At 42.8% G+C, this 13,070-nt stretch overlaps 1 non-coding gene across 1 annotated transcript; it reads right to left on the bottom strand.

Annotated features, from left to right (window-relative positions):
• Positions 1–6,848: 6,848 nt before the first annotated feature.
• On the bottom strand, positions 6,849–6,955 carry LOC115031578 (U6 spliceosomal RNA). The gene has a single exon (XR_003837258.1). It is a non-coding gene; the product is annotated as a U6 spliceosomal RNA (small nuclear RNA).
• Between the last annotated feature and the right edge of the window lie 6,115 nt (positions 6,956–13,070).

The following is a 13,070-nucleotide window of genomic DNA, read 5'->3' as shown; positions in this document are numbered from 1 at the left end:
AAGCAGTTGAGGAAGATTCCACACATCCACCTGGGTGTCCATGCACACACGATGTGCCTATACATATGCAAACACTCATATACACATATGCATCCCACTATCCTACAGGAATGGAAAAAGGAAAAAGAAGAATGCAAACACCATCGAAGGAAGTGCTTCTAGGAGGGGAATGGCACCATCAAGGTGTGGACAGTATGGATGAAAGGGTGTGTGCAGATGTGCACATAGACGAGTATTGTGTGACACTACTTCTGGGAAGATGTGAACAAATGTCTACTCACACCAAATAGGGAAACAATGACATCCTGAAGTATAGATTCCACCAAAGTCCAGTTGATGAATAAATTTTATCACTGTTACTTATAGGAATATGCTTATGGGATCAACAGATTTGCGATTACCTTTTCCAGGTAGTTTCACTGGTCTGAGCCTCTTCTAGATATCTTGTCTAGTCTCTGTTTCTTTCAGGCGGTTCAGCTTGTCTGAGAGTGGCTCACATCAGTGTGTAGTTCTTATATACATGCTCTTGGGGAGGGAGGAGGCTAATGAATCTGGTCAGTATCAGGGACTTCCTGAAGTCTTTGTGTTGTTTACTTCTTGAGCTTAAGGAACTTCTCTGCAGGATGGAATGTCTGTCTTCCCTTTAGAACATGCCACTAGTTTGCCTCCTTTTTTTTTTTCTTTAACAACCTCTGCTTTAACAAGCTTTCTTCCAAGACAGAAGATTTAATCTTGGAAGAAACTGCTATTCAACAATAGGGGAATGAGGCTGGTTGTTAGAGACAGAGTCTTGAATGCTATGCCGAATGAAGCTGGTTTCCTTTTCAAGCAAAAGTGAATTGTTAAAGGTGTTGGGAGCCAGCACTAAGCTAAGGCAGACAAAGTTTGCTTTAGATCCTGGTGTCAGGTGACTCTTGCCTTCATGTTCCCTAACACCTTTGGGGAAAATGTCAATGAAGGGGCTTTTGGGCACCAAGGTCAGGATAATGAGGATTTGAGGGAGTCCTTTGTGAAACTTAGATTTCCTTCTGATTTTGCCATCTGCAGTGATAGAACCCTTGACCAGAGAGAAGGCTGGGTGCTGCTGTTCTCCTGGGTCTTGGTTCCCAGCATCTAGAAGCTTTCCATCTGATTTCTGTGTGTATTGCATTTCCAGAGTCCATGGATAGATAAATCCCTATGTGTAGACTTCTGAAATAAAGGCCCCTGGACTATCAGCTTAGTCTTCTAAGGAAGACTGCCTCCCCTGGAGCTTATCCCTTAACCTATGTTTTCTGTGTCCTTGCTTGAGGTAGGAGGTGACCCTGAAGGACTGGAGCTCCCATGACTTATGACCTCGATGTCCAAGGAGAGTTCTGCGGGGGTGAGTTGTCTATGCACCTGTTGCTTATGGGGCCACAGGGTCATAGAGCCCAAAGTTGGCATCACCCCTTGTTTTATTTAAAGTTTAAATATAGAAACATCACAACTCCCAACCCCATTGCAACAATAGCACAAGGTTATTATACCATATAAAGAAGATGTGGAAAACTATGGCAAATTGACATCCAACAGAAATCTCAGAAGCCAAAGGCAAATCAGGTTGTTCATGCAGAGGTAGTACTTCATAGCTCACACATGCCCATCAACACAAAATGTTTATGTAATTGGCATCCCATGGAATACATAATTTTGCATTTCAATTTTCCATCCTCATAAAATCGGTACCAATTTCTCACATCATTAGACTTCTTTGTAAAAATTTGTGGATGTAGAAAAATATTTCAACATTATGAGGGCAAAAACAGGATTAAAAATTCATAGTTTAGATATGATTTCACATGTGATGATAGATAAATATACAAGAGTATCTGCATGCTAAAAATATATCACTCAAGATGGAAAGATGTTGTATAAAATGTTAATAGAGGTTATTATGGAGGGGACTTTTGTTTTTCTTAATATTTCTGCACTGCCAATAGTGAATTTTCCATAGTTGCAAATTACTTCAAGAAATTATCTCCCCATTTCACATCCTGGCATGTTTGGTGTGTTAAATATTCTTTTATTTGTCCCCTAAGCATCCAAGAGTCTAGACAGTGGCATGTGTCTTGGCACATATGTCTACTCATGCTTTGCAAGTCTGCCATTTTGCATATGTGGAGACTCAAAAGCAAAACATCTGTGGCTTAATTGAGGTAGTGGGGTGGTATGTGTGTTCAAGTCTTTTGTTTCAAAGATTCTGTCTTTGCTGGAGAGCCTTATTCCAATCTCTAGTCCCTCTGAGTAGCAAGCCAAGGAATCATTTTGGGTACAGTGATCTTGAATAATGAACCATACAGCTCTCACCTGCTGCCCTGCAGCTGCCTTCAAGCAGATTCCCTGGGTTTTGAGATGAAAGATCAAAGCACGTTCCGTGATGTCATTGATTTTGTCTTTGGGGAGTTCTCTTTCTTCTGCCTGGCTGCTGCATGTCTCTGCCCACTCTGTAGGTGTGGTTATGATACTTTGATACTCTGGTTAGCTGATTGTAAGAATTCTTGATCACCATCTCAGTGCTCCATGAGATGAGACATTTGGAGTCCAGCTTAAACTGAATCTCCCTGAGCTTCCTAGATGTTAAGGAAAAAGCCACAGGTGCCTCTGTATTCTCCTATGTATTAAAAAATCATACCACACCACATTATGGCCATTTCTGTACATTGTTTTATCATTTAATAGATCACTGAGGTCAGGGTTCCATATTTTTTCCTGTGGGTCTCTGCGCATCTGCCCTTGTTACACAAGCCACTTCCTTCCCCATCATTACTAGGCCAGTTCATGGCAGCCATCACTGGCCATCTGGATCTGGAACCAGGATCCTAAGGGACTCCTTTCATTCTTGTGCCTCTTCCAATCCATTTTCCACTTATCAGGAAAAAGGACTATTTGAAATTGCAGATATGAGGTGCCAATTCTCTACATAGCCTAATAAGGGCTGGGCTTTTCCTGTGTGTCTGATACCATCGCAGTGAACTCTGTCCCCACTTAGCCATGAAGCTCTCCTCTCTCCAATCCTTTATGAATCACTTTTTAGGTTCATAGAACTCAGTGGGATAGTTTTGGTTATTACCTTCAGATGTCAACTCTCCCCTCCAATGGTGGGTGGAATTTATTTCCTTATTCCACGATTAGGGATTAACCATATGACTTGTTTTAGCCCATAGGATGTGGGTAGGTATGACACAAATGGATTGAAGTAGAACAGAGCTGTTGCGCACTTCAGTTCTGCTAAGGCTGTGTGAGCAATGTGTCTCAGGTAAGCTGTTGATCCCAGTAAAATGAGAGATGTGCTGCACAGATCTAAATGGAACCGATGACCTGTAAACCAGCTCTGTCTAGAGCCACAGATGCACAGATCAAAGAAGAGTTCGCCCATCAGTCACCATGTTCATGACACAGGGTACTGCTGCTAAGTTATCTCTTCATGGCTTCAATTCACATCTCTTCACATTATTGTACAGTTTTCTCCAAAAGAGAGGCAATCTCTTTCTCTATAATCCAAGCACCTGTCTGTCTGTCTGTCTGTCTGGTATCTACCTTATGTATCATTTGTGTATGTTATATCTATTAATAATTTTTCTATCTACCAACACACATACATGCACACACATATTTATAGTCTCTCCACAATCTATATCTATATCTATCACCTGCCCATCTGTATTCCTGCCTATCTATCTATCTATCTATCTATCTATCTATCTATCTATCTATCTATCTATCATCTATCTATCTATCTATTCTCTCCAATAAATAATCTATTTATCCATCTATCTTTCTATCATCTATCTAATCTCTCTAATAAATAATTATTAAATGAATTAATTCTTCAAGAACATGTAGGATGCATTTTGTACCCTATCAATGTTTGCTGAATGAATTATTGAACTGTCCATGCCAGCTTCTATTGTGTCCTAACAAGTATATCCATAAAGCATCATTGTCACAGGGCCTGAGTGGTTAGCAGTGACACTGTCCCCTCTCCTGCTTTGTCAGATCCTGCAAAAGGTCTTTGATGTAAAAATACCCAAACTGAAAACAGATGATGTGTCAAATCAGTAATTTAAACCATGAATCTGCACTTGTTTAAAGATGAACTTGTTTAGAAGAAAAATGAGAAAAATGCTTGTGTCTGTCCAACAGAGCCCTGGGTAAGAGCATCAATTTTGGTTCCTAGCAGGGCCAGGACATAATAGAAGGAAACTGCTGAGCTCAGCAGCTGAGGGAGCCACTCTTATTTTCACAAACACAGTTTCGGGGATGGTAATCGTATCTATTAGCAAGACTGACTTCACCGTGGGCCTGACAGAAAAATGAACTCCCCCACATTGCAAAATGAGCAAAGTGGAGATCGATAAATCATAAAATTAGTTGAGACATCATCTATCTTTCTTGGCTTCCCCTCTATTCTTGCCACGGTCCCCTGGGACACTAACTCATTTATTGCATTTTTATCGTTGGGAAAACACGTCAAGGTTTGGAGGTTGCATTCAGTTAGGAGAGCATGGGCAATAACGTGTGTCATTAATTAGGTAGTTTGGGGAGGTCAATTCAAATGACAGTCTCGACTGACTTTCATAAGTTGAGTTTCAGGACAATGTATGTGTCTTTATCAAAAAAGCAGTGTTATTGAAATATGCCCTGAGAGGGAGAGAGGAGGGACCTGTCTGCTCACTCTGGAGAAGCAATAAATTTAGGTACAAACTAGGTGGTCAGCTAGATGTGATCTGCATCGTCTGAACAGCCTTTCTCTTATCAGCATGTAATCTGAGTGAATGTGGGACACAACTGGGAGTGATGTGTTCATGTCACCTGGCAACGAGCTGCATGCTGGATCCCATGAGGAATACAATAAGCAGAGTTTTTTGAAATATTTTATTGTAGTGAGATACTTAGAATGAGGTGTGTATTCTTTAAATTATGATTTATTTTATTTTTACTTACCTACATGTGAGTGAATTTGCACTCAGAGCTCAGAGAAGGAATCAGCTTCCTCTGGTGCTGGAATTACAGGCTGCTTGATGTGGGCTCTGAGAACCAAACTCCAGTCTTCTACAAGAGCAGAGAGAGCTTTTCATGGCCAAGCCATATTTCTAGGCCAAGATGTGAGCTTTAAACAATTGTCAGTTGTTCCTTCCTGAAACAATTGTCAGTTGTTCCTTCCTGTGTTGTTGACTATAGGCACTGAAGACAGGTCTCTGCAATGCATCTTGCTTAACTGTAACTTTATACTGGTTATTTAGTGACCCCTCACCTTCTCTTTCTGGTTCCCAGAACCCCTAGTTCTACTCTAATTCCTGACTTTGCCTGCCTTAGCTACTCTACGTATGCCCTTGTGTTGACTGATTAATTTCACTTAGCATGTCATCTTCAAGGTTTAACCTAAATCTCACATTATTGACTATCCCTTTTAAGTCTGAGTAACATTCCATTGCATGTGCATATGACATGCTCCCCATCCATCCATTGATCCATCCATCGATCCATCGATCCATCCATCCATCCATCCATCCATCCATCCATCCATCCATCTGTTGATTGATATTTGGGTCATACCCTCTTCTCAACTCTGGTGGATAATGCTGTGATGACCATGGGAGTGATAACACCTCTATGTGAGTCATATCTCCATTCTTGATAAATATCCAGATGAGGCATCATTGGATCATATGGTAGACCCTTAAATTTTATTTTAGGAATCATTTTGTTTTCCAGGGTGGCTGTACCACCTTGCATTCGCACCAATGGTCTGTATGAATTAGCCACTTTTGTCGCATCTTGATAGCTTTGACTTAACATTTCACTGCAGTTTCCATTTTTCATTTGGTGATACTGGTTCATGCAGTTGGGTCCTTTACAAACCCACATTTGTGTTATGATTGATTAACTAAGAAAATGAGGGCCAGTGAGAGGGCTCAGTGGGTAAAGACACTTGCTACCAACCCATGCTATGACCCAAGTTCAATCCCCAAGCCTCAGTGGTAGAAAGGGAGAATCAATTCTCCCCCAAGCTGTCTTTTGGCCACACACATGTGCAAATAGTATGTGTGGGCACACACCATAAATAAATAGAGTATGTAGAAATCTAAACATTCATATACTGAACATTTGTCTTAGATAGGGTTTTACTGCTGTGAACAGACATTGTGGCTAGCTTACATGTTTAGAAGTTCAGTCCATTATCATCAAGGTTGGTTCATGGTAGTATCCAGACAGTCATGGTGCAGACAGAGCTGAGAGTTCTACATCTTCATCTGAAGGCTGCTAGTGGAAGACTGACTTCCAGGCAGCTAGGATGAGGGTGTTAAGCCCATGCCCACAGTGATACACCTACTCCAACAAGGCCACACTTCCTAATAGTGCCACTCCCTGGGCCGAGCATACACAAACCATCACATTAGACTGCACTAAAGAAATACATCAGAGATGATACAAACGAGAGGGAAGACAGTTAATGTTGGCAGCAGATTGAATACTGTTAGGATACCAGGTTATCCGATGGGAGATGAGGATCAGTCCCTATCAAGGACTCTTGGTCACAAACTACACAGTTTCATGGTCTCCCTTGGACTGGAGTTGTAGTTCTGCCATGACTTAAAAATAAGATATATTTTTATTATTTTAAACTATGTCCCATCCTCACCCCGTGTGTGTTCACGAGTACAGTGCTTAGGAGGCCAGGAGAGAACAGCAGTCTCTAGAGTGTGAGTTACTGGTGGTTGTAAGCTCACACTGTGGGTTCTGGGATCAGAACTTGGGTCCTTTGGAAGAACAGTATATACTGCTAACTGAGCCAGCATCCCAGTCCCTCCCATGACTTTTTAAATTAAAATATGGAATACTTCATGCATGTGCATGTCGTCCTTGCACAGGGGCTGTGCCGCTTCTTTCGACGTTGCTCCAGTTTTAGTATGTGAGCTGCCAAAGTGAGCACCCTCCCCGTGATTTTCATGCCCTGTGATATGGAAGATGATGGCTTGCGTTTGGGCCCAAGAGGCTCATGTTAAGATTTGGGTTATTTATGTCCTGTACCCAGGCTCTTTCTGTTTTCAATTTTTGTCTGTTTTCTGCAGACAGAGAACATGCACATCACTGCAAACCAGCACTTCTTTGACATGTGTCCTCAGAGCAGATGCTGGGCGCCTAGAGGCCAGAGGAATGGTGGGTTCAGTCCTGATAGTGTGCAGGCTTGCTGTGCGTGTTGAGAACAGGGAGCAGGGACTTTTAGTGGCTTTATTTAGCAGGATCATTACTTGTTCTTCCATATGCCATTCAGCAGGTGTCATATACTTTAAAACATTTTATTTTGCTTGTGTGAATAGTTTTAGATTTATAGAAAAGGTCTCAAATATAGCACAGAGAATTCCTGAATTCATCCTTCATCCGGCTTGCCCAAGATTAGTAGCATCATGTATCACCTGGGTATATTTGTCGAAAGTATGAAGTTAACACCAACACACTGCCCTTAACAAAGCTGTGGACTTCTTATGTGTTCTCATCCATCTCCTTTTTATCTTAAAAGTAAATTTTGTATCTTTTTTTCTGGGCTAGGAATGGGACTCAGAGCTGTGAGATTCCAGGCAGTCCTTCGACCACTGAGGTGTAGTCCCAACCTAGTCCATAAGACCCTTTTATTTTTGAGCCAAAGTCAAATTTAAGATATTACCTTGTACTTAGTAGTTTTACCTTAAATTAAAAAAATGATGTATTGTGCATTTATGTTTGTGTTGTACATATGTACAAATGTGGATGGGCCAGAGGGTGATGCTAGGTGTCTTTCTCAATTACTTTCCACCTTATTGTTTTGAGGTAGGGTCTCTCACTGAACCCGGAGCACATCAATGACTTGGCTAGGCTGGCTGGCCAGTGAGCTTCAGTGAGCTTCAGGAATCCATCGGAATTTGCCTCCCCAGTGGTGCGATTACAGGCATGTGACATCAGGCCTGGCTTATTAGTTGGCATGGAGGATCTAAGAAGAGTTCCTCATGAGTGAGTAAGAAGTGCTTTACCAACTGAGCCACCTCCCAGCCCCGCATTCGGTGCCTGGAAAAATAAAGAAAACACCACTTTAAATTCCTTCCAGGCAGTGCTCCTGTCGACTGCACCTGCCAGGACTCTCTTGATGTCCTTCTTTCTTGACCTCTGGAGAACTCTACTTTATTCCTCTTTTGTTTTCTCTATATTCAAAGAAACAGTTTTTTTTTCTTGTTTATCTTCCTATTATTTCATCCGGCTAATCTAAAGTAAATCCATGCCCTCCCTTTTTCTTCTTACAAAACACTGTAGTCTTTTCTGAACTGAACCTTGCTAACTGCACTGTACACACACACACACACACACACACACACACACACACACAGATGATGATGACTCCACATTCAGTCATCATTTTAGTGTGACGTTGTGGTTCTGTTCTTTCGCTTCTTCCCTTGGGATATCCGGACACTCCACGGTCCACGTCTTTTCTTAGGGTATCCAGGCTCCACTGAGCACAGGGTGGGAAAGGATGAAGCAAAGTCTGGAAGGGTGTGCCGGGGGCAGGTATGGAAGTGGGAGTATGGGGGGGAGGGAGTAGGATGACCGTGGAAGATGGGGTGAGGGTCGGATGAGGGTGGGGGAGAGGTGTCTCCGAACATTTCAATGTTACATCCCTTTAGTGTTACAACTCTTCAATGTTACAGCTCTTAGAAAACAGCTTTCTTAGTCCACAAGACAGCTTGAACTCTTTATTTGAAGTGAACCAGGACTATCAATCTTGGAAACTGGGTAGGGGGATCCTCTTAGGGAGAAGTTTCATTGGCTGAGGTTTAAGGTTCTGGGGATACCTCATTTGCATGGAAAAGTGTTCCAAGAGGTTGAACCTGTAATTTTGCCAAGGATTTCTTGACATATCTCAAGTAGAGTGTGGGGATTGGGCTCCCTAGATAAGGTAGAGGTGAGAAAGCCCCTCTGGGAAAGAGAGTCCTCCATTTTGTAAGGAGCTGAGGGGAGTTATCTGACATGGTAGACTTTGACCTTACGAAGCAGGGTTTCTCAATATAAGGTGAATGAGTTCTCTGTTGGATGTAAAGACCTTGCTTTGTTCAACCATCTCTGGTGATGGACAGTCCGGTTGTTTTTCTATTCATTGAGTATTATAAAACCAGCACAAGCCAGTGGTGGTTGTTTTGGAGGTCAAAAGGACACTGGCAGGGGAAAACACGATCGATCTTAGTTTAGAAGTCAGCAGAGCCTTTTCTAGAACCCTAAGACTTTTTTGGCCTCTTCCCTCAGGGCTTATCCCTTGGCGATGGCTGACTTGGAGGCAAGCTTTGAAGATTGTATCCTTAGTGATAAGCAAGGGACCCTGTAGCCAGGCCTCAGGGGTTTGCACTTGAATTTGCTTTGCAACAGTTGCTGAGAAAAAAGTAATTTATGGTAGCCAAGGAAATAGACTACAGTCGATACTGCCTTCTGCGCAGATCTTCTCTTGGAATAACTTATGAATCCCTTGCAGGCTTTATGGTCAGGCATAATTAGAGACATCTTCTACAGAGGCTGCACACTGCTCAGCAGGCTGGGGTGGTGGTGTACTGTGGAGGAGGCCTGGGGGATGTTTAAGAATAGAGGCAGGTGAGGTTGGATGGGGGGAGCATCTTTGTGCAGGAGAAGAATGAGGGATGTGAGGGGAGGTGGATGCAGGTTCCTATCCCTGTTATGCAACGTGTCAGCTGCCATCCTTCCAGAAAGTTCCCCGAGAGCTCTGCATCTCAGTTTCTTCACCTTTCAGATGGAGGCAAATATGTCCATGAAGTTTACAGGAGCTAAACAACATAACCCATCAGCAGAAAGCACAGAATGGAGGGCAGAGGCGTCACAGGGGAGGAGCTTTGGTCCTATAGGGGGAAATGGGGAGAAGTTCCACTCTTTGGCACCACTACTGGCTGTGTGCTAGGTCTTTACCTACTCGTGTTCAAGCTGCATGTGGGTCTCTGGCAGTAGGGCCTGGCACTATTTTATTTTATTTATTTAATTTCTTGTATATTCACCTACGCGTGGGTACTCATCTGTTGAGCCCTTGAATGTACATGCACTTTTCATGGCACTGAGGATAAGAAGAGGGATGAGCCACAGGCTCCACCCACTTGCATGCTGTTTGCATCCATTGTAACAGTTGACAGAAAGCACATACGCTAATATTGGTCAATTAGCCAGTTGCATTTATTTATTTATTTATTTATTTATTTATTTATTTATTTATTTATACTATTAATACTATTATTATTACTATTTTTTTTTTGAGACAGGGTTTCTCTGTATAGTCCTGGCTATCCTGGAACTCATTCTGTAGACCAGGCTGGCCTCGAACTCAGAAATCTGCCTGCCTCTGCCTCCCAAGTGCTGGAATTAAAGGTGAGCACCACCACTGCCTGACACATTTATTTATTTTTGTGTATGCGTTTGTGTGTGTGTCTGTGTGCTTGCACATGAGTATGTGTGCCTGTGATGGCCCAAGACTGATTGATTTTGGGAGTCTCCCACATGATCTACTAGTGAGTCAGGGGCGCTCATTTGAATCCAGACATGGGTATCATCTAGTTTCCCCAGTCAGCTTGCTCTGGGGAATCTGCATCCTCTCCTCCTAAGCATCGGGATTGCAGGTAGATTGACACACCCACCTGGCTTTACCTGGGAGCTGGGATCCAACCCCCTGCCCTCATACTGTGGGGCAAGTTCTTTACCCACGGGTCCATCTCCCCATCCCTCAATATTTTATTTGGAAGAATACCAGAGGTGATGTAGAACAGCAAGGGTTTGCCAGGGATTGAGGCACCTTTGCAGCACAGCAGCTTTCTTAGATGCATAATTTATATAAATCATAATTTTCCACATAAGGCATACAGTTCAGTGGATTTGGTATATTCACATAGTTGTGTAAACATGACCACATTAGGCCTTTGAACACTGCCATGACTCTGAAAAGAAATGCTCTGTCTATAACCAGGACACCCAATTTCTACTCCTTCCTTAGACTCTGAACCTGCTGAGGTGACCTCTGTGTCTGTGAGTTCTTTGCTACAGACACTTCATGGGAATGCTAACAGTATGTTAACATTCTCTGACTGGCTGCTGTCAGTGCGTAGGCTTCTAGGATCTGTCTAGGGAGCTGTGTGTACCAGTCCTCATGCCTTACTGATGCCAAGCATCTGTGTACAGACAGGACACATCCTAGTCTGTTTATCTATGATCAGTTAATGGACATGGCGGGTGTCCCCATCTTTCAGGTATTATGGACAATGCTATTAGAACATCAGTGTGTCTGTGGTTTTGTATATACATGTGTTGTGATGGTGGTTAGCTTTTTAATCATCAACTGGACACAACCTCCAATTGCCTGGGAAGAGAGTCTCAGTGGAAGGTTGTTAACATTGGGTTGGGGTGTGGAGCTATCTGGCTCAATGGCCCTTACTGGTTGCTTTGGTTATTGATGCTCAGGTAAAAGGACATGGAGGAAGGAAGTTTTCTCCTGTTTTGCTTGTCTGGTCTTCATGGTCCCTGGAAAGTCAATCAACTCTGTTGTGGCCACTGCTGATTCCTTTGCTGATATCAGAACCAGCTTTATTGGACTTCCAATATGAACCACAGACCAGTGGTTCCCCAGGAAACACCAGACTTCCAGCACCAGCTTATGACTGCTGATGCACCCAGCCTCATGGGCTTAGGAGCTACCAGGTCCCCATCTCTGTGGTGTGAGACAGCCACTGTTGGGCTACTCCAGCCACACTGTGTAAACCAATTTAAAAGTCTCCCTTTAATGTGCATTCATTCTGTTGACTCTGTTCCTCTAGAGCAGTGGTTCTCAACCTTCCCAATGCTGCAACCCTTTATACAGTTCTGCATGTTGTGGTCTCCCACAACCATAAAATTAGTTTCAATTTAGTAGTAATTTTGCTACTGTTATGAATTGTAATGTAAATATCTGATAAGCAGGACATCTGATATGTAACCCCTGTGAAAGGGGTTATTCAATGTCCCAAAGGGTTGTGACACACAGCCTGAGATTAACTGCTCTAGGGATCCCAGGCTAGTCATATGCATAGTAGACTTTTCATTACTGTGACAAAATGCTCAAAAACAACTTCAGAGAGGGAAATTTAGTCTGGTTCCCAGACTCAGAGGTATCAGCCATGGTAGATTGGTTCTATATTTCTGGGCTAGAGATGAGCATCATGGCTGAAGATAATGATGGGGTAGAGCTGTTGCTTTAGTTAGGGTTTCTATTGCTGTAAAGAGACACCATGACCAAGGTAACATTTAATCAGGGCTGGCTTATGTGTTCAGAGATTCAGTCCATTATCATGAAAGCAGAAGCATGGCAACTTTCAATCAGGTATGATGCAGGAAGAGCTGAGAGTTCTACATCTTGTTCTGAAGGCAAATAGGAGAAGACTGGCTTCCAGGCAGCTAGGAGGAGGGACTCAAAGGTTACCCCCACAGTGACATCTCATAGGCTTGTTCAGACACATGAGTCTGTGGCGGACCATATGTAATATACATTTAATTCAACTTCAAAAGTCCCATAGTTTATAATAGTCCTGGCAATGTCAAAGGTTCAAAGTTCAAAGTATCTTCTGAGATTCATGCAATCTCTAAACTGTAATTCCTTAAGAAATCAAAATAAAAAGGCAGATCACATGCCTCCAACATCATGCAGGATATACATTACAGTTTCAAGATGGCATGGTGAAGAAACACTGGACCAAAGCAAGAACAAAAGTCAGCCGGGCAAACTCTAAATGCAGTGTCCCATTTCTGATGTCAAAGTGCTCTTCAGATCTTCAACTTCTTCTTTCTCTTGCTGGTTCTATTGCCTGTCAGCAGGTTTCCTCAGTAGGTATTACATGGCTTTGACAGCTTTACCATCTTGGGTTCTTCAAGGCTACTTCAACTTTACAGCTTCTTGTTCCAATGTTTGGATCCATACACGATCTTCTGGGCTTCTCAAAAGGGCTTGACTCACTTCTCCAGCTCTGCCCTCTGTAGCACTCTAGGCTCTGGTTGACTCCACT

This window comes from Mus caroli, unplaced genomic scaffold (assembly GCF_978045245.1).
Source record: "Mus caroli unplaced genomic scaffold, Mus_caroli_1 scaffold_8, whole genome shotgun sequence".
Classification (NCBI taxonomy): domain Eukaryota; kingdom Metazoa; phylum Chordata; class Mammalia; order Rodentia; family Muridae; genus Mus; species Mus caroli.
This window is presented reverse-complemented; position numbering and strand designations above follow the sequence as displayed.